General features: G+C 39.9%; 1 long non-coding RNA gene across 1 annotated transcript in view; it reads right to left on the bottom strand.

Moving 5' to 3' along the window:
- LOC122728256 overlaps window positions 1–21,789 on the bottom strand; it is a 195,122-nt gene that overhangs the window by 18,649 nt on the left and 154,684 nt on the right. Inside the window, exon 4 of the long non-coding RNA XR_006353260.1 lies at window positions 8,945–9,001. This is a non-coding gene — a long non-coding RNA (uncharacterized LOC122728256). The remainder of the gene's footprint in view (window positions 1–8,944; window positions 9,002–21,789) is intronic.

Raw genomic sequence — 21,789 nt, 5'->3', positions numbered from 1 at the left:
AATACCCGAGGACAAAGAGCACAGTCCCTTTAAGGCTTATCTCAAACACCTTCTTGCAGCCAATCCTAACGTGGCACGATTTCTAGGTCAGTCAATTCCCTATTTGCTTTCTTCTGAACAGGATCCAGTTACTTCCTAAATGTGGAACTGAATGCAGGATCACACATATAACATCACACACACACACACACACACACACATATTACACAGCATCACACAGTATTACAGATGTGATCTCATGGAGTGACAGAGTTTTTCTGATTGTTGACAGTCTGCTTTCTAAAGCATTGGTTCTGGACTCAGAGGACTCTGGCTTTGACTCCTTTCTGAAGTTACTTAATAGTACATTAACAGGGCCCACATGTCTTTCTTGTCCACAAGGATATTATGAAAGACTTTGTCAAATTCCCAGTGACATTCAGGTTAACTGCTTTTATTGTATTTTCCCCATTTACTCTGCTAATCTGGCAAAAGCTATTCTTTTTTTTTTTTTTTTGGTAAAGCAATTGGGGTTAAGTGACTTGTCTAGGGTCACACAGCTAGTAAGTGTTAAGTGTCTGAGGCCAGATTTGAACTCAGGTCCTCCTGAATCCAGGGCTGGTGCTCTATCCACTTTGCCACTTAGCTGCCCCTAAAAGCTATTCTTGATGAAGCCATGGTGGCTGCTGGGGACCACTGCTTCCTTTTCCAAGTGTTCACAAGGCATCCCATATATTCTAGAATGTTCTTAAGAATTTATCACATTGAACAAATAAAACTGGTTATGTGCTTCCTACACGTAAGGCACTGTACTGAAGGAGAGTGAGCCAGTCCCTGCCCTCCAGAAGCTCCCATTCTAAAGGGGGAGACAACCCATCGTGAAGATTTCAGCTGCCAGTCAGATGGAGAGGTCCCATGGTCTTTAGGGTGCATCTTCAAAGCAAAGAGTAACGCTTTTATGTCATTTCCATTGACAAAATTATTTCTGATGGTCCACCATTTGACAATGCCAAGGACGCTGGTGGGCAGAACTTTGTTTTCTGGGTCCTCAATAGATGTGGCTGTCAGAAGCAGGTGCCAGGATGCTTCACCGCAGGGGATACTTCCCAGGATGAAGGCCATGGACCCTAGGCTGGAAGTCAATGTCCCAAAGTTCTTGGGTTCAGAGTCTACGGGGAGGTGGTGGTGGCGGTGGCTCACTGTGCCTGCCACACGCTGTCTCCTATCTCTTCTCCAGGCCTTGCTTCGGCAGTGAGGGTGACCTGTCTATTATGTGAGTGGCAGGTGGTTGGCTCCTACTCCATGGGAACTAACTGAAAGCAGAGCTGCTGGCCTGGTGGGTGCTACCCTTCTCAAGCTGCCTGTTCCCATTTGACTCTGACAGTTGGTCAGCTGCTGCTGCAGGAGGTGATGAGCAAATTGGCCTCCCCCTCTGTGATGATTTTCTCCTTCAGTGATGGCTGAGGGTTGAACTGGAATCAGGGCTGGTATTTCGGGGCCCCCAAATTCATTCTTCTTTCCCCCTAAATATTCCCCTCTCCTAACCTGCCTAATATTGTCCAAAACAACATTATCCTCCCTCAGACTTGCAACCTAGATGTCATCACCTTCATATCCAATTTGTTGCCAAGGCCTCTCAGTTTCACTTTTGCAACCTCTCTCAAATATTATATAGCCCTTCTCTCCTTCTCTCTTCTGATACTACCATCACCTTGGTGTACCACAACCTCATACTTGGACTCTTTTTTTTCCTTATAATAAACGTTTTTATTTAAAGTTTTAAGTTCCAAATTCTACCCCTCATTCCTTTCCCACTCCCCTCCCTAAGGCGGTAAGCAATGAGATGTAGGTTATACACATACACTTATGTAAAACATAATCATATTAGTCATTTTGTATAAGAAGATTCAAATAAAAGAAAAAATGAAAGAAAGTAAAAAATAGCAAGCTTCAGTCTATGTGCAATCAATATCAGTTCTTTCTCTGGAGGTGGATAGTATGCTTCATCATGAGTCCTTTGGCATTATCTTGGATTATTGTATTGCTAAGAAGAGTTAAGTCTTTCACAGTTCTTCACCAAACAATATTGCTGTCACTGTGCACAGCGTTCTCCTGGTTCTGCTCACTTTACTATATATTGGTTCACATAAGTCTTTGCAAGCCTTTCTGAAGTCATCCTGCGTGTCATTTTTGATAGCACAATAATATTCCATTACAATTATTAGACCACAGCTTGTTTAGCCATTCCCCAATGGATGGGCATCCCTTTGATTTCCTTTTTTTTTGGGGGGGGGGCCGTGCAATGAGGGTTAAGTGACTTGCCCAGGGTCACACAGCTAGTAAGTGTCAAGTGTCTCAGGCAGGATTTGAACTCAGATCCATTGCGCCACCTAGTTGCCCCCATCCCTTTCATTTCCAATTCTTACATGCCTGGACTCCTGTAATAGCCTGCTGGTGGGTCTGCCTGCTTCAAGTCTCTCTTCCCCTTCAATTCATCCTCAATCGGCTGCCAAAATAATTTTCCTAAAGTACAGGTCAGATCATATGGTCTTCAAATTCAATAAACTTATTGCCTCCAGGATCAAATGCAAAGTCCTCTGTCTGGCATTCAAAGCCCTCGATAATCTAGCCCTTCCTGCCCTAGACCCTTCTAGGCTTTTTACCCCTTACTCCTGGTCAGCTACTCTTTCATGCAGTAAGACCAGCCTCCCTGATGTTCCACAAACAAGACATTCCATCTCTTGGCTCCCCGTATTTTCTCTAGCTGTCCTCCATGTCTAGGATGTTTTTGCTCCTCACCTTTGCCTACGAGATTCCCTAGCTTCCTTCAAGGACCAACTAAAATTCCCTCTTCCTCAGGAAGCCTCTACTAACCTCCCTTAATTATTATTTCCTACTTATCCTATGTGTGTGGATGGGTGCATACACACACAGAGTTTGTACACATTTGTTTGCTTGTTGTCTCCCCAATTTGATTGTAAGTTCTTTGAGGACAGGGACTGTCTTTTGCCTCTTTCGTATCCCCAGCATTTAGCATGGTGCCTGGCACACAGTAGCCACTTAATAAATGTTTCTTGACTGATTCCATTTCAAAAACACACTGGATTTCACCATGGACAAGAAATATTCCACTTCCCTAATAAAATTCCATTTCTTCCTTTGACTTAACCCTTCTAAACCCATTCATCACCATCACCGGGTTCTCCATTCCCTCCACCCCTCAGTATGTATAGCTGTGTTACTCTAGGCACAAGATGTGACAACCTCTCAGTGCTGTAGGCAACTCATTAAGTCTCAAGTTGGAGAGTTTTGGCCTCAGTTGCCTCTTATGTAAAATGAACTGGAGAAGGAAATGGCAAACTACTCCAGTATCTTTGCCAAGAAAATCCCAAATGGGATCATGAAGAGTAGGACACAATGGAACAAGAACATCAACGCCTATCCTTATCATTAGCTTAACTAAAATAACGTTGTTAAAACTCTTAAGTACTTGGCCTGGATAGACTGTGCTGCCTATCACTAAAAAGGAAAGTAATAGCCGGAGTTTTAAAAAATTTTCTAATTAAGATATCTAATTCAGACACACTTGTCTAGCATAATTATTAGTTTGCTGTAATACTCACAGATACTGAGTCAATAGTCACATGACAGACAAACTACATAGGTCTGTGTTTGTCCATTTATGTAGTAAAAAAAAGATGAACTTTGAATCAGGAAAGACTTGGGTTAAAATCCCAGTTCTAAAACTTATTAGCTTTAAAACTTGAGCCTCCTTCATAAAAATGAAAATAATACATATATCACATACTGTTTGTTTTAAGGAAAACATGCTGCAAATCTTAACGCAGTGCTCATGTGTCTATTTGTGAAAATAAGACTATTTCAAATGTGTAGGGATCCTTTTTCCATGCAGATCAGTACCTTCTCTGCAACTTAGAGATACAGCACCCCCTCTGGGCTACTAACATAAAGTGCATTTCTACTTGAAGGCTGGGTTCCCAGAGACTTGCTCCTACTTCATGCTCTGTAGAGTAATCCTGTGAGTCTGCACTCCTAATTAAAAAAATGTCAGAACCTCATAAGCCCCTACCATTGTGCTTCTCATTAATAGTCAGGCCAGTAGATATAATTAAGAACAGTGCTGCTATAAAATATTCCTCCTACAAACCTGGAATATACTCTCCCACAAACATATATAACCTCTGTGGAAAGAGTAGGCACATATTTAAATTACTGTGGTAGTGGAGATGCATGTGTAACCAGGGCAACTCACAACTCCTGGTATTTCAGAAAGTTAGTTTTTTCTTTCTGTGTGTTGTCCTCTCAGAAATTCCCCTTGGGTACACAGTTACAAGTTGGTGGGTTGCTCAGCTGGCTTTCCAGAGTCTGCTCATTTCTTGGCTTTACTCTCTAGGTCAGGAAGCACAATCCTTGAAGCTGTTTTCCCTTCATTGGGGCAATTATCCCTCTGTATCTCTATTTGTCTATAATGTGTATTTCTATTCCCTGCTACATACAGTATCATTCTACTGGTCTAATTCAAAGCAACATGGGCCAAGAAGGGTGATATTTAGAGAGAAATTCTCCCTTCCCTGCAGTGGTTTCATCCACACATAAGGTTTTCCTTGCAATCTCTTCTATTCTTTAATTCTGGATGGGACGTCTGTCTCCTAGTTGGCTACAAGGCGCTATGATCCACAGTGGGGGAAGATAATATCTCCCACAGGGCCTTATTCCACAGTTGTTCTAATCTTTGATTGGCTAGTGCTCTTTAGGGATTAGCTTTTTAAAGACCTCAGAGATACAGTTACTTTTTAATATAATCCATCAAAGAGGGATCATCTTTAAAAGTATTTTATCATCTTATTGGTTAGTATATTACAGGTTTCCTGTGATTACCTGAATTGGAGGCTGAGAACCATCTTACCCCTCCGGGACAGTGAGATTCTTGGTGTCACTTAGAAATTAAATGACTTGCCAAGAGTCACGACATCAGTATGTGCCAGAGGCAGAACTTGAATCAAGATCAACCTAACTTAGGCCAGCTCTCTATCCAATTCAGCATGCTAGCTTTTATTTTATTATATGCACACATATACAACTGATATTGCTATTCTCCATCTATAACTGGAGAAACGTTCATGGGAAATGAGGTCTGGGAGGGCCACTTCTCCCAGAAAAAAACAAAACCTTTGCTTGTACTTACTTGCCAGACTACATTGCCTGTGGTATTTTAAGACTGCTACAGGAGGCATGGGGAGCCAGGAGCAAAGCAGGGCTGTGTGAAGCTGTGGTGGGTGGTACTTCAAGGTAGCAGCCTTGCATTGGAGTGAGAATAAAAAAGAGGAAAAAGAAGCAGTGGGCTCCTAGAAGTGGCTCTTCTACAGAACCTTCTGTGGGGGTAGAAGCAATTCCTGATAATTACTCATAGGCGCTCCTTTTATATTTAAAGTGTACATATCTTTAATGAGCTTAAATGTAAAGATTTTTTTAAAAAACCAAACCTTTCAACTCTCATAATGCCTTTGAAGAAGAAAGGGTATTACACAAAACCTTACTAAATAACTGAAAGACTGAATTAGTGAGAGATCTTAATTATAGGATTTTTTTTAATAAAAGAAATGCAGTTTCATTACTTTCAAGAGCAAACTAATTGTAATTGTTAACAAAGACTTTTCAAGCACAGGTCCTGCTTTAATGAATAGATGGGAATGATTTATAATAAGCAGAACTATTTGCATACAATGTATTAAAGTCTCAAAAGAGACTGTTCTGTTAAGTGGGTTAAATATAGATCCTATGCTCTTGTTTATAGTATTAATTTTCTCTCTAGAGAGTAAAAGAGTAAACCCGGTTAATGTGCATTTAACCATCTCAAATTCTAACACCATGGAGTCTGAATTAATGAACCCTCATTTTACAAATCAGGTATCAGGTATCATGATTTTACAAATCATAGAGATTATAAGCAGATGGGGAGGGTGGCAGCTAGGTGGCGCAGTGGATAAAGCACCAGCCCTGGATTCAGGAGGACCTGAGTTCAAATCCAGCCTGACACTTGACACTAGCTGTGTGACCCTGGGCAAGTCACTTAACCCTCACTGCTCCCCCCCCAAAAAAAACATCTAGGATGCCACAACAAATTAATGACAGTTCAAAATACATCGCAACATGGTATGGTAGAGGGGGCAGGGAACTTGGCATAACAATACCTAGGTGTGTGTGACTTTACTAAAATCACAGTCTATCTGGGCCTCAATTTCCTCATCCATCAAATGAATGGGATGAGACATTCCCCCAAGGTCTCTCGGTACTCTAACATCTATAACTCTCTGATCTTTTATCTTTCTTCTCTACATTAACAAGAATCATCCTGGAAATGGGGTTTCCTCTAGATTACAAGACCAGATATTTTTCTGGGCCTTATAAAAGCACTGCCTTCATCCCTGGGCCAGAAAATGAAGGACTGTCGCCACTAGGTATCTTAATAACCTTTGTGATTCTCCCTCTGCCAAATACTGAAACTGCTAAGATGCAACAGTGCCACTGAATATGAATGAAGGACTTTCCCCGACAGTTAAGGCTAATTAAGAGATATTTGTGTGAATTGTCATTTCCTAGATTCAACTACATGTTACACAGGGCACGTAAAGATGTTCTGGTTGCTTTGGAAGCAGCACAGTAAGCTTTTGGCCTGTAAGGACAATGTGGAGCCTACTAAAGGACAGAGTTGGAGACTTAATTGGTTAAAGAAATATTTCATAATAAACAGTCATTAGGACAAGATACTGATTGTATCATGGGTAGGTGTGCTTTCCTTTTGTTTTAAATGGTTCTAGATGTTGAGAGGGTGAGAAAGAGAAGAGAACTTAACAGATAATTGTTACTGTTGCCTCTTTGTGGTGCTGGCACCATTTGGGGCTGCGCCTATCCCCAGCCTGTGGGTCATAGTTCTAAGGCAGGGAAACTGCCTTGCACTTATATGGAGATTTAAGCTTTACAGCAGTTTACCTCACAACAACCCTTAGGTATTGTCTCCATTTCCTAGGTCAAGAAACTGAGGTTCATTGAGATTTAGTGACTTCTCCAGAATCCTGTAAAGAGTACATATTAGAAATACGAATTGACCCTAGGTTTCTCCTGACTCGGATGATCATAGAATTGAGCTAAAGTCGGAAGGGAAGTCGGTAATTATCTAGTCACAAATCCCAGCTGAATCATTAAGCCCATCTGTGACACCAAAAAGTCTTCTTTGAAAGAGCTTCAGTGGCAGGGAATTCACTTGGCCCAAAGTTGCCCTTTCTGTTCATGACTGATTTAATGGTTATGAAATTGTTCCTTATATTGAGCTTTATCTAGTTATAATTAGGGTCAAGCCAAACAAGTGTAATTCCTTTTCCATATGATAAATAATCAAGAGTCAGTCAATGAGGACTCCCTGCCAAGATGGCTGTCTGAATGGGGGCCAAGCCACATATCTATTCTAGCAAAACCATTCAGTTAGAAATAATGATCGAGAAATGCAGTAAGAAACCACTGTGACTTCTTCCACTCCAGAACTACACAAGAGGTCTGCTGGAAGCCAGTCCAACCAGAGGGAATCTTAACAGTCTGCAAGGAGCTATGTTTGGAGGCAGCAAGTGAAAGGGTTCCCCTGAGAAAGTCCTGGTGGATACCTTGGAAGCTGAAACTGGCAATGACTAGCACAGTACAGACCACAGGTACAGCAGAATGACCTCAGGCATTATTTACAACCAGTAATATTTTAACCATCATATTGTTGTCCCTGCAGTATTTTTCAACAGCTGGGCTAAAATAACTAGGAAACTGGTCTTCCAAAACAGCTTTAGTCACTCATGTTTTCTTATTTGACAACTAAAGAACCAAAAGTTATCAATGTCTGTTGCCTCTCAGAACACGAGGATTTTTGAGATGGATAAAATAAGGGCTGGTTTTCATTTTCATTTAATTTTTAAATCTCCTTCTACATTTTTGTTTATTGTTTCAGTTTGTGTCCAGCTCAATGTGACCCCACCTGGGATTTTCTTTGCAAAGATACTAGAGTGGTTTGCATTTCCTTCTCTAGTTCATTTGACAGGTGAGGAAACGGAAGCTAACAGGGTGTACTTGTGCAGGGTCACACAGTTAGGAAGTCTCTTGAGGCCACATTTGAACTCAGGTCTTCCTGATTCCAATATTGATTCTTATCACTGTGACATCTATCTATTCCATGCTTACCTCTACTTTAAAGTATTTTATTTCTGTGTTTGTTTTACCTTCACTCTTTCTTATCCCTTACTGACATTCTCTTTTTTCCTGATAGCCCTATTGCTCATTCCTGATTCCAAGTCTCACATTTCTCTAATTCTGAGACAAAAGTTGAGTGTAAGTGTTGTTCTGCCTTGGCCTGCAAGTTCATGAGTCAATATGACATTAGAGAAGGAAAGCAAAATTTCATTTCTTTATGTTGGATTGGCTTTAGACAGCGGTCTAGGTGCTCACAAACTTAATCACATGATCATTCTATTACCATCAGAAAGGGAGAGAAAAAGAGAAAAGAGAAAGGGAAAAGAGAAATCATTTCAGGCAAAGAACTATACAATTGACTGACCTAATTATGAAGCTGGTAGTAGCCAGGGGCAGGAAGAGGAAGGAAGAGTTTACATTTCTAGTTGAAGTCTTGGGACCAAGCTTATGTGAGTAGCTTCTTGTCCTTCACCCACTTTTGAAAGGTTTTCCCCCAAAGTTAAAGGGAAAGGCTGTGGAGCTGATGAATTGAGTGACAGCATCTCTAGCTATTCATAAATGACCATTCTGACAGAAGACAGGAAAAAGCCAACAAGCCAGGAGGTAGAACACATAGAGACTTGGGGAAAGATGAACATATTGTTCATACTGCGAGACAAAAGTCAGTCAACACTTCAAGAGAGTCTCACAAAGACAGAAAGTTAGAAAACATATCTACCTTTAGGTGTATGCATCTGTTGTTCGGCATTCTTTCCGAAGAAAGCTCTTAAAGAACCTGTGGGAAAGAAATGATTGTATTTACTAACAGCCTTCACATAGTGCTTTAAGGATTATGAAGTGCTATAAAAGCATTTCTTTATTTTATTCTCACAACAGGGCTGGGAGACAGGTATTATTATTGTTCCCATTTTAGAGATAAGGAAACTGAGAAAGACAGGAATTAAATGACTGCCCAGAGTCACAGAGCTACTAAGTATCTGAGGCTGAATAAGAACTCAGGTCTTCCTTACTCCAAAGTCCTAGTCACTTACTAAATTGTCACAGCAATCAGTATTTGAAGGTCAGTATAAAGTAGCTAACTAATCATCGTGCTAGTTGGCTAGCAGGAAGAAGAAGAAATAGGGAGTGGGAGGTAGAGGGGAGTTTACACTTCTAATAGAAATCGAAGGAAGGACTAAACACATTGAGTAGTTTATCCTGCTTCTGAAAGGATAATATTTTGTTTGGTTGTTTTTATCTTCCATACAAGTTATGGGGAAAGCCCTTTGAACATAAGTTTAGTGACACCTAATTCCTTTGGAATATGCTATGTGAGGAATCCGAGAAAGTAGCATTGGCTTTGGTTTTTAACTACTTCAACAAGTCACCAGATGAAGACATAGAACTAGCACTATGAAAATAGGACTGCATGGGCAGCTAGATGGTATAGTGGAGAGAGAAACTGTCCCTGAAGTCAGGAGGACCTGAGTTCAAATCCAACATTAGACACTTACTAGCTGTGTGACTAGCTGGGCAAGACACTTAACCCCAATTGCCTCAAAAACAAAACAAACAAACCAAAAAAAAGAAAATAAGGCTGCGCTCAGGGTGACAGCATTCAGTCAGGGCATGCTTCCTCCCATGTGGAGGGTGCACTTCCTTTGAAAAAGAAACTACCAGGGATGACTGCCTGTGCTGTACAGTAGCACAACTGCTTCTCCAGTCACCCCTCCCCTGGCTTCCCCACCCACCAGGGGCTTGGGAGTGGTGGTGGTAATACTGGGGACAGGGAGGTCCATTCCTGTTCACTCCTCCCTCCCTCCCTCTTTCTCTCTCTCTCTCTCACACACACACACACACACACACACTCACTCACACACACACACACACACACACACACACACACATTTTGGCCTTGGCCAGACTTCTTCCTTGTAAATCATTCCTTTCCTATATAGCATCAGAGCAGTTACAGATTAGCTCTCTTTATTCCTGCCTTGTTTTCTTCACTGATAAATATGCTTAGAAGGTGATTACCTCAAAAGCATCCTAAGGAGTTCTCTCATGGTCTGGGTACAGGGCTTTATTTTCCTGTGCACTGAGACATGGTACGGAAAATCTGGAAGGGGCGGGAGGGAGACAAAGGACCCTTGTCCCTCTCCGGCTGCTGATGAGGAAGCTGATATTTTTGGCCAACACAGTATCTAAGGATGGCTGGCATGACTGGAGGTGAGGAGGCAGCAGTGAAAAGGACCACATCAAAAACCAGAAACAACCACCACTTCTGTAAGGTGAAATAAGCCAAGTTCTTCCAATCGCAACAGGAGTGAGAGGTCTGGGAGTTCTGGGCAGACAGGGGCCTCTGAGGATCCTCTTTGTGGCTCTGAATCCTCTAAGAAAACTGGCCTGGATACATGGCAACTTTTTTTTTTTTTTACTTGATATTATCACTCAAAACTCAAGCAGCAAGAGCACTTTATCTGAGTTACTCCAAATTTGGCAACCAATGCCGCTCCTTTACCTCTGGCTCTCGGAACCACCAATGTGAGTGGCCACAATCCACATGTTGTGGTTTGGCCATGACCTCATTCAAGAGAGCTGCTAGGATAGGAAGAAAGCCTGGCCCCTTTCCCACCTAAGAGGCAAATCAAACAAGGAAAGAAGCAGCTAAACCCGAGCTCTAGTTTCATACATATGTAAGGTTTAAGTTAATGATTAATATACACGTTTTGAGAATGCCTGCTCAAATATTTTTATTAATAGGGGTGCCCAATCAAAAAAATTTGGAAGCCACTGAGCTAAAAAGCAAAAATGCTGATAATTACTAATATTTTTGGCATGAGAGATTGAGCATGCCCTCATGAACAAAACTTAGTCCAAGAGTCTAGAGAGTTTGGTGTGGCTTTTCCCTCTTATTGTTATGAATTTCATTCATAGTTTCCTTTATGTTATGGGGAAATAAATGGGGGTTTGGGGTAGGGGTTCTTAGGAATTCCTCTTTAAAGAATTATACCCTCTTCCACACAAATCCAATTAGAATAAAATAATAATTTATTTAGGGTGCTAGGGAAAGGAAACTAAGAGAGAAATCCTTGGACTTCTTCTCATGAGGAGAAGGCATGGCACAGAGACGTGGCTCTGAGATTCCTATCTCCCTGAGCAGGAGACAGGGAAATCCTTTTACAGAGGACTGATGGGGGTGATCATCTGACTGTGGAAAGTTCCCTTATTGGGGGAGGATTATCCCCCACTGGTGGTGTCTGGGGGAAGTTGGATGAGGGGCACCTCTGGATCTCTCAAGCCATCTCTGTCCTCATGCCACAAAGGCAGCAACCACACCTAATCTCATTTCCCCAAGGGGTGGAGGAGACTGGAATGAAGGGTGGTGGTCCTGGAGCTAGCTCAGTCCCTATCCAGTGCCACTTATCTCTTTAGGTTTATCTCCTTTGGTTTAGTTTCTCAAGGAGAAGGTTCTTTGATTTGCCCCATAACACTTCATCTTTTTAAAAAACTGTTTAAAGGAGATAACATTCTAAAACCTTTCTGAGGGTTATAAAGGTTTGTAGAAAAGTGGCCATGTTCAGTGAGGGATGGGAGGTACTACAAAAGGTTACTTGGATGACTTTTACCTCTCCCTTTCTTAGATCATTACTAATGTGCAGAAGCAAAGAACAACAGATCACCTGTACAAATTCCTTCCTAACCCTCAGACAGTATGATGGTAATACCAAATCCTCAAATTATCTCCCCAAAAAAGTAGAAACGTAAATTCTATAACCCTAAGTCGATATGGCCAGTGGCTCACAAAGAGCCCAAAATAGGGGGCAGCTAGGTGGTGCAGTGGATAAAGCACTGGCCCTGGATTTAGGAGGACCCGAATTCAAATCTGACCTCAGACACTTGACACTTACAAGCTGTGTGACCCTGGGCAAGTCATTTAACCCTCACTGCCCCACAAAAAACAACAACACAAAAACAAAGAGCCCCAAAATAAAGGAATTAATCTCATTTTAGCTATCACACTAACTCTAAATTATGTTCAACATAGATGTCCTTCCCTTTTGAAGTATAGGTTAAAAGAGTTCTCTTATTTTATGTCAGGAGATACAAAATGGACTACATTTATGGCATCTGTTTTTAGTTTGCCAATAGTGATTCTGATTGGAGTACTTTCAGCACTCAAATACGGTTGATTAATGATAAAGAGAGAGTTTTGCATAGAGCTGCACAATTCTCATTTCCTCAAAACAAGAGAGCTCATGCATTCATTCTTTCACCATCGGTCATTACAGGAAAGAGGGGAAAAGGCATTTACAGTAACTGCTGATCTGATGTCACTTTCCCACCTCTTTCAAAAACAGAATTCATCCAAGAGGCCTTAGTCATTCTCTGAGCAGAATGCTGCTCTTCTGAATGGACACATTTAAAACCTCATTCCTGAGGAGAGAGGCTGAACTGAGGATCCCAAGAGAAAACAGATTGGGGAGGGAAAGAGAAGCAAAGCTTTCATGCTTCCTTTATCTCAGAGTGTTTGGAGCACACACACTAAGCAGGAAAGCTTCTGAATCTTGTGCTTTACAAAGGCTAAAAGGGAAAGTTTGGTAACCTAAAACAATTGACATTTCAGAAATCAGCACATAAATTCAGATTTACCTCCTTTATTCACTATTTCTATATGATCTTTAAAAATAAACAACAAACTCAGTTCTGAACTAGAACTTGTGTAACCAATGTCTAAAAATGATGGTTATATAATTTTAAACCATAGGCCAAGAAGGGAAAAAAGGAATTCTATAGGTGAAAGAATGAAAAAAGAATGAAAATTACCTTCAAAGAGGAGAAATTAAGCAATACAAAAAGCTTCCTCAAATGTAAAAGGGAGAGGTTAGACTAGGCGATTTCTAAGGGCCAGTTCACTCTCTAAATCTGTCATTCAATGACAATGATAATAATAGAGTGGTCATCACTATAAAAATGTATTTAGAAGCTAATCCTTCATTATGCAGAAATCATTAAAATAATCAAACATTAAGTGCCCACTCTATATAAAGCATTGTGCTTGACTGCAACCTACATCCAACTCAAAGAAAGGACAGAATGTAAACTTTCTCTTACCTGTGGGACCATAAGCTTTCTTATCAGTTAGATGCACCTTCTGCACAATCTCTGCAAAGCCTGATCTGCCCCTGAGGCCACCAAAGCTAAAGGCAATTTCTGGTGAAGTCTGAAATCCCCTTATGAATGAATCTGCATGTCCTCAACAAGCTATTGGCTATGTAAAGGCAATGCGTGTCAAAGTTCGATTTGTTGTTACTCTCAGAGGTGCCTTTTCCGTTCTAAGTCAGCAGGGCTAACACCCTCAACCGAGTCAGAGCTAAAGAGGTCAATTTTTAGGCATCCTTCTCATAATGGTAGTTATCCTAGGGGGAACAAATACCACAGCACTTCAAGCACTTCTAGATGAGGTCCAAGTAAAAATGACAATGCTAATAAGAATAATGAAAAATGTCAAGTATCACATCGCTGTTTCACCACATTCATCTAAGAACTTTTTTAAAAGGTCAAACCAGTATTTTGAGACTCCCTCAGGGTATATCCAATTACTCCAGTAAACAGAGTATACTTTAATAAAAAGGGGGGGGCAGTTTTGTCACCTATTTGTTGTCTGCTTTCCCCCTCAATCCTCTCAAATAGTGGTTAAGCATTATTATTGTAGCCTTTTCTACATTAAGAAAGAAAAGGCCTGGATTAGAACTACATGAAAATCTTGTGATCTAACTAGCTCTCAGACCTGAGTATGTAATAATTAGAAGCAACTTCAAAATTGTACTTTTGGGACTTTTATGCAAACATTTAATTAAAAGATAACAGACCCCAAAATAGAAATCCTATGCATTATATATATGTTTTTTTAAGTGAGGCAATTGGGGTTAAGTGACTTGCCCAGGGTCACACAGCTAGTAAGTGTTAAGTGTCTGAGGCTGGATTTGAACTCAGGTACTCCTGACTCCAGGGCCGGTGCTCTATCCACTGCGCCACCTAGCTGCCCCCCTATGCATTATTTTTGAAAGATCATAATTAGGTCAGATGAAGTAAAAAGAAAAGATATTTGTCAAAGGTAACTGACCTTGAAATGTTTTTCATAGTAGTGTACAAGTATTATAAGCTATCTAATCTGAAATTGAGGCTATGTTGAGAGAGTTCTCTAAGGAAGTATTTGAGGTGTGGACATGAGGTGCATAGCACCTATTTTCCCCTTATGTGATATAAGACACACATTTTCACACCCATGAGTATGACACTGTTCCCCCCAGGTAAGCCTTTCCACTTCTCTTTCATGGAGAGGCATATGAACACAAAGGGATCTGCTTCTGGATGTACCAGGGCCCAGGAAGAAACAGCTACAGAACTGCAGACAGAAGGTGGAGAAAGGCCTGTCCATTCACAAGGTCCCTGTAGGAATCACATGCACTAAGGATACCAGAAAAAAGATACTGACATGGTCAAGAACCAAAACAGAGGGAAGCAACCCTGGGCAGAGGGCCCTTGCTGCTATTAGAAAGATAAGCACAGAAGGGACTTCACTGAAAGGAAGGGAGTTTTCCTAACAGTCAAGGGAGGTATAGCATGAGCCTGTCTCCCATTTTTTGTCTGATTAAGTAAGAACTGTTTTATGATGGATGTACTATTAGCCTAAGTGCTTGGAGGGGCCTGTTCAGAAAAGCAAAATAAGCATAAACCTGAGACATACTGTGAGAGGCTCCGCAAAACGATCCTTAGGGCTGTCATATCAGAGGTTCAGGTCCAAATGGCTGATCATTTACATCTACATCTGTATTTACATACCCACAGACATACATATGCATGTGTGTATCTATTGGGTTACAAGACAAAGAGTTTCCCGATCTCTTGGACCTCACAAATGTACTGACAAAGCACTGAAGGGCTTGGTGCCTTTATATCACCTAAGAAACCATGGGTGGTTCCTTGGTCTCCCTCTCTTCTCCCACCCTCAGATGAAAGTGATGGGGAGGGGACAGAGCTACCTAAGTCTCAGAGCAAAGACAGCTTCCACTCTCTTTCCCTTCTTCCCCTCTTCTGAATACGTGGTTTGTAATGCCTCCTCCCTTGGACTTTCCATGAGAGGTGAGAGAGGGGCAACCTTCCTCAATCCTGCCAGAAATGACAATTGCTCATGCCTGCTACTACATGGTCTGGGAGGAACTCAAGGCCCCAGCGTCTTCTAGTCTGTGTTTCTGTGCCCAGTTACAAGTGACTAAACAGTGTTTCAGGGATGAACAGTTCCAGCCCTAGAAGCAACTTCAGGAGCTTGAAAGGTTAGGAGCTGAATGAGAACTAAAAGTGGCCCAGGGACAAGTAGCTCATAAAGGCTCACTTGTTTGACCTATATAAAGACATATACACATATGTATAGGCAGGACCAGGAGTTGGGAAGACTGGAATTCAAATTTGGCCTCAGACACTTTACTAGCTATCTGACCTTGGGCGATTCACAACCCTCAGTTTGCCTCAGTTTCCTCATCTGTGAAATGGCCATAACAGTGACTACTTCACAAGGCTGTTGTAAGGTTCAAATATTTATATAGGACTTTTTGTGATAATAATTTGTGATAATATTTGTAAAGGGCTTAGCACAGTGCCTGGCATGTAATAGGTGCTTAATAAATCCTTCTTCCCTTATCTTTCCTGCTACATATACAGGAAAAAATCAAAGGAAAACAGGGAAATAGAAACTCACATAAAATATGAAACAGATCAGAGTGTGACCATAAAAAGTACCAGACAGCTAGTTCTGCCTAAATGTCATGATGAGGTTTCTTTGACTTTCTTTAAAAATCTACTGAGAAGGTGTAGGGCAACCAACTGGAGTGGAGGGGACAGAAATGATGATGGCAGGAAACAGAGAAAAGCCGGAGCTGCTCACTTTTTATTTTGCTTCTGCTTTCTCTGCCTGGGAATTTAAAAAGTCATTCCAAACAGGAACACAGTACAATATCCTAACAATTAATAAAGGGTATTGGTAAATCTCTCTGAGATTCTCTCTCAAATCTAAAAAAAATGGCATTAATCTAGTTTTCATGTTTGACAGCTCTACTGCATTGAAAACTTAACCTGCCTTCATTAAAGATATTTTCAGATTCCTGCCAGTTTAGTCAACAGTAAAATGTTTTCTTAATGAGGTCTATACGTGGTACTTGGAACCTCCATTAACTGCAGTCATTGGGGAAGAGATTAGGTCAACCAGGATCTTCCACAGGCTCCTCTAATGAGTTGCTCTTGGTCTTAATGACAGTGTACCTAAGGTGCCTACTAGAGCTGCTTCAACATTATGAGAAAAAAAGTGTAATTAACAGGGCAGTGTGCATTTTAATATGCACCTACTTTAAATGAGTGGGCAATGGTTGTAGGGACTGACTGTCCATCTGACTACCTTACTATAGTGTTCTGTAGGCAAATTAGCCCCAGACTACCAGAAATGTATTTATACAGGCACTTAAAAAAAGAACGTCAGTCTGATTTTTATCATATTTAGGGACCAGATTTGTGTTTTTCATTTCTCTCTGGGAAGAGATCATTTCAAATGGTAATGGAATTAATTGGATTGTTATTATTTACTCATTTCAGTCTTGGCCAAGATACTGGTGTGGTTGGCCATTTAGTTCTCCAGCTCATTTTATAGATGAGGAAACTGAGGCAACACAGGGTTAAGTGTCTTACCCCAGGTCATGCAGCTATTTAGTGTCTGAGGCTACATTTGAACTCAGGTAGCGTCTTCCTGACTATAGACCCAACATTCTAAGCACTGTACCACCTATTGACCCAAAACTAAATATTATATCATTAATGGGATAAAAGCATATAATTTACAGTGATAAGCATTACATATGTTTTCAAGAAAAGAAAGTAAGATCAAATAATATTTGGAACCACAGTACATGAGACATGGAAGGTCTCATGAAAAATCACATGGTCCCATCCCTCACCTTATAGATGAGGAATTTTTAAGATAACACTGAATTTAATCTAGGAATCTTGTGCCATATTGGACTCATGTAGACACTGCCCTAAGCATCATTATTTCTATTAATCAATTAAATTTCCTTAGTGACTTCTATACCACCAATATTTTCAAATTCAAGGTGCATATAGGAATAATAATTGCATATTAAAATTTGTATTTTTAAGTGTAGGGGATAGTTTCAACCACTAGGAAGACTTTAGATATAATTTCAATTAACCCTAATGGAGACTGAGTTAATACTAAGAGTTAAAATTCACTCTAATGGGTATATTAACTTGATATTATATATTTAAATTCCCTAGGGAAAATTGTCCCTGAGACAAAATGGAATATTATTTTAAAGTGTTACCTAGTATCTAACCCCTGAATCAAACCACTCAAAATAATCATTACTGGAAAAATAATCCTTGTATTAAGTAGGTATAGATAACAAAGGCAATATATCTCATTGCCTTCAAGAAGGGCTGACCCTCCAGCATTTGGGCCTTCACCTTTCACACTTTAAAATTCCTGCTGACAAGCACCGGATTTTTAACATTTTCTGAGTACTGTTTTCCAGGATCTTTAAAAAGTACATGTGTGCCATCAAGCAAGGCCATTACATGTACAAGTAAGAGGAAATGACTACAGAGGAGATACTGTTCCCAGTTGGCTGGAACCAGGGACTTGGGAAAAGGAAAGACACCTATGTTTTGCAACAATGTTTACTTAGAATGAATGGACAACAACCTTATTTTAAGCTGGGAACATTTTTTTAAGAATGTAAAAAAATGCCTCCACACACCTAGGAATTTCAAATGAAGTATTCTTTCATTTCAAACTTGAGCTCACTGGGAGAAAGTTCACATATTTCTAGAAAAACATTCTGAATACTCAGTTTTAAAGTGGGATAGATTTGTAGAAAAGTCAATGACAGAAATATTCTGAGCTGTACTGAACACATCAAAAAAAAATTGATATGTTCCCATCCTGTCCTCACCTCTGCCTCTCACAATCTATAACTTTCCTCCAAATAATGGAAAGCCCAATGAAGGTCCCTGAGAAGAGATCATGAAACTTCCGCCTCATGGAAGAAAGATGGGAGGCTACTTGGGCAGGATATTTTATACATTGTCAAATATAATCTATTTAATATTTTTCCTTAGTTGGCATAAGAGAAGCTTCAAATTGGAGGGGGTGAGGATTCAAAATGACTTTGTTGTCAAGACAAAAGATACCCATAAAACTTTTCAAATTAAAAAGTCTCTAGTTTGGGGCAGCTAGGTGGCGCAGCGGATGGAGCACCAGACCTGGAGTCAGGAGGACCTGAGTTCAAATCTGGCCTCAGACACTTGACACTTACTAGCTCTGTGACCCTGGGCAGGTTACTTAACCCCAATTGCCTCACCAAAAAAAAAAGTCTCGAGTTTATATATTTTATGCCTATATCAGAGGAATATACAAAATAAAGACTAGGGAGTTTTGAGGACCAGCACTAAGAACTGGAGGCAGAAGAAATCAGCAAAGGCTTTATGTAGAAACTGGGGTCCGAACTAAACTATGAAGGAAGAAAAGGGCTCTGTGAGGCACAGGAGAGTAGAGAGTGAATTCCAAGCACAGGGGTCAGCTGGTGAAAAGGCATATGAGTATGGTATGTGTGAAGCCAAGCAAGGCGGCCATTTTGGCTGTGAATGATGCCATCAAAGAGTCTGGAAAGGTAAGCTGGAGCCAGGCTGTGAAGGGACTTTCATCTATTGATGGCTTCCTTGGGGGCCCGGTAATCCTCCAAATGAATTTTTAAATCATTTTATTTAGCTCTCTTTATGTAACTCTCCTTGATAGTTTAGTTGTTATAATGCTGAATATATAAATTAATTTAGGTACTATTGTCATTTTTATTATATTGATACAGCTTCAATCATGAGCAATGAACTACCCAATTATTTGGCTTTTTTTTTTCAAGGAGTATTTTGTAATAGCATTTACATAAATCTTTAGTGTGTCTTGGTAGATTGACTCCCAGATCTTTCCTGCATTTTCCAGTTTTTTTAAAAAAAGGTACGTCCCTATTTATTATTTCCTCTTGGATTTTGTTATTGGCATAGAGAAAAACTAAAGATTTTGTGGATAAGCTTTTTAAAATTTTGTTACTGAAGCTACCAATCTTCTTAATTATTTTCTTTATTAATTCTCATATATTGCCTTTGAACAATTATTACTTAGTTGCTTTCAGTAGGAACTTTATAATCAATAGTTGTTGAGGAAAAAAAACCCAGAATGACATCACAAAAATGCCAGTATCACCAGATTTTTTTGTCAAAAACAAATGTCCAAAGTTGGACCAGAACAATCTATATTTTAATCAAAATCCAGAATCATTTAACTATCAAATCCTACAAACTGATCGAAGGTTAGAAAAATTTAACAGTCAAAAGATCTCAAAAGAGTTCCTAAAGAAAAGTTCACAAATCAAAAATATCTTTCCCAAACAAGCCAAAAGGAAGACCTGGAAACAGAAGCAGTGAATATCTAAACAGAACACTAGGTACCTCAAAGATGAAATTCTAAAGAAAAAATACAAGCTTCCAAACAAAGATTACAGCAACTATAGTACTATATTAGTTAAAATATTGAATGTTTGGTGGCTAAGAATTAGAAATCGAAGAAATGTCCATCAGTTGGGGAATGACTGGACAAGCTGTGGCATATGATTGATTATAATGGAATATTATTGTGTTATAAGAAATGACAAGCAGGATGATTTCAGAAAAACCTGGAAAGACTCATATGAACTGATATATAGTGAAGTGACCAGAATGAGGAGAACATTGGGCACAGTGACAGCACTATTGTCCTATGAGCAATTATTAATGACTTAACTACTCTCAGCAATACAATTATCCAAGACAATCCCAAAGGACTAATGATGAAGAATACTATCCAAAGAAGTGATATTAATTGAACACAGATGGAAGCATGCTATTTTGCGCTTTCTCTTTTTTTTAACTTGAGGCTTTTTATGTAAAATGACTAATATGGCAATGTTTTACATAAGTGCACATGTATAACCTATACTGATTGCTTGCAACTTTGGGGAGGGGGGAGATTTGGGAGGGAGGGAATGAGAGAAGGATAGAATTTGGAACTCAAAACTTTAAATAAATGAATGAATGAATGAATAACAAGTTAAAAAAGAGAAAGTATTGAATGTTATAGTTGGGTCAAAAGATTTTTTAAGATGTATAACCATAACCAACAGACCATGTCAAAATAACAAAAGAAAAAAGAAACGGGTAACAAAAAACAGACTGAGAAAAGAGAAAGAGGAATTAGTTATCTCAAATCAAAACTACCTTTAACAAAGGGAAGAGAGATGGCATCAAATACCTGGAAATTCATAGATTTAAAAGTTTTGTCTAGTTATATTGTTTATTTTAGGTAAATAGGCACAGTAAAACAAGAAAATTTATATTCTCTTCTAAAATATAAAGTCAATATAGCCTCAAACTATGGTAGGAAATAAGTCAGATCTAAAAATCATAACAATAACTTTGAGTAAAATTAATTCCTTTAAAAATAAAATAAATTTGAAAAGGGTTATAATGTGATTAATTTTTTTATCTACAGGCAATATATCTAATGTTGTTGTTTGTCCTTCGTTATTTTTTGTTTGTTTGTTTGTTTGTTTTTGGTGAGGCAATTGGGGTTAAGTGACTTGCCCAGGGTCACACAGCTAGTAAGTGTCAAGTGATTGAGGCCAGGTTTGAACGCAGGTCCTCCTGACTCCAGGGCCAGGGCTCTATCCACTGTGCCACCTAGTTGCTCCTGTCCTTTGTTCTTGAAGAGGATCATAACATCAGGTTGATGTCATGACTTGGAGTGACTTGGATTTAATTGAGGCAGGGCTGAGCAAAGTCACCAACTTCACTCTCTCCCCTAGAGCTGTCTGGGTCCAGTGGCAAGACACATATCAGGACAACTGGAGATGGACCCAGATGTTTAAAGCAATTGGAGTTAAGTTACTTGCCCAGAGTCACACAGCTAGTAAATGTTTGAGGTGAGATTTGAACTCAGGTCCTCCCAACTTCAAGGCCAGTGCTCTATCCACTGTGCCACCTAAATTATAATTGAATTGCTGGTCTAAAATATACTATGGAATGGTCATTATTTCTTCAATAATTCATTATTTCAAGGATCTGTGATTTTGTCAGTTGTGAGTATTCTGACACCAACACAGGCTATCACCCACCCCCTTAACAAATCAACAGATATCATAGAGATTTATGTAGGTAAAAATTCCATCACGCTGTAGCCAACCTGGGTATGAGTTTATCTGATGTAGCAAGGCTATTCCTCAAATAATCAACATGGGTCTGTTACTAGGCCCATACCCAAAGCCTTTCTCGATCTGCTTTCATGAAGCCCTACTTGAAAATTACCTGTATCTATATTCATCTCTCCCATGAGTGTGTAGGCTCAGGACAGGGGCTATATTTTTTGCTTTCCATATCCCTAGTCCCTTGGCACAATCCTTTGCACAAAGCAGAGAAGCAACTAACAAA

Source organism: Dromiciops gliroides, chromosome 5, assembly GCF_019393635.1.
Source record: "Dromiciops gliroides isolate mDroGli1 chromosome 5, mDroGli1.pri, whole genome shotgun sequence".
Lineage (NCBI taxonomy): Eukaryota > Metazoa > Chordata > Mammalia > Microbiotheria > Microbiotheriidae > Dromiciops > Dromiciops gliroides.
The sequence above is the reverse complement of the archived record's forward strand: the minus strand, read 5'-3'. Positions and strand labels throughout refer to the sequence as shown.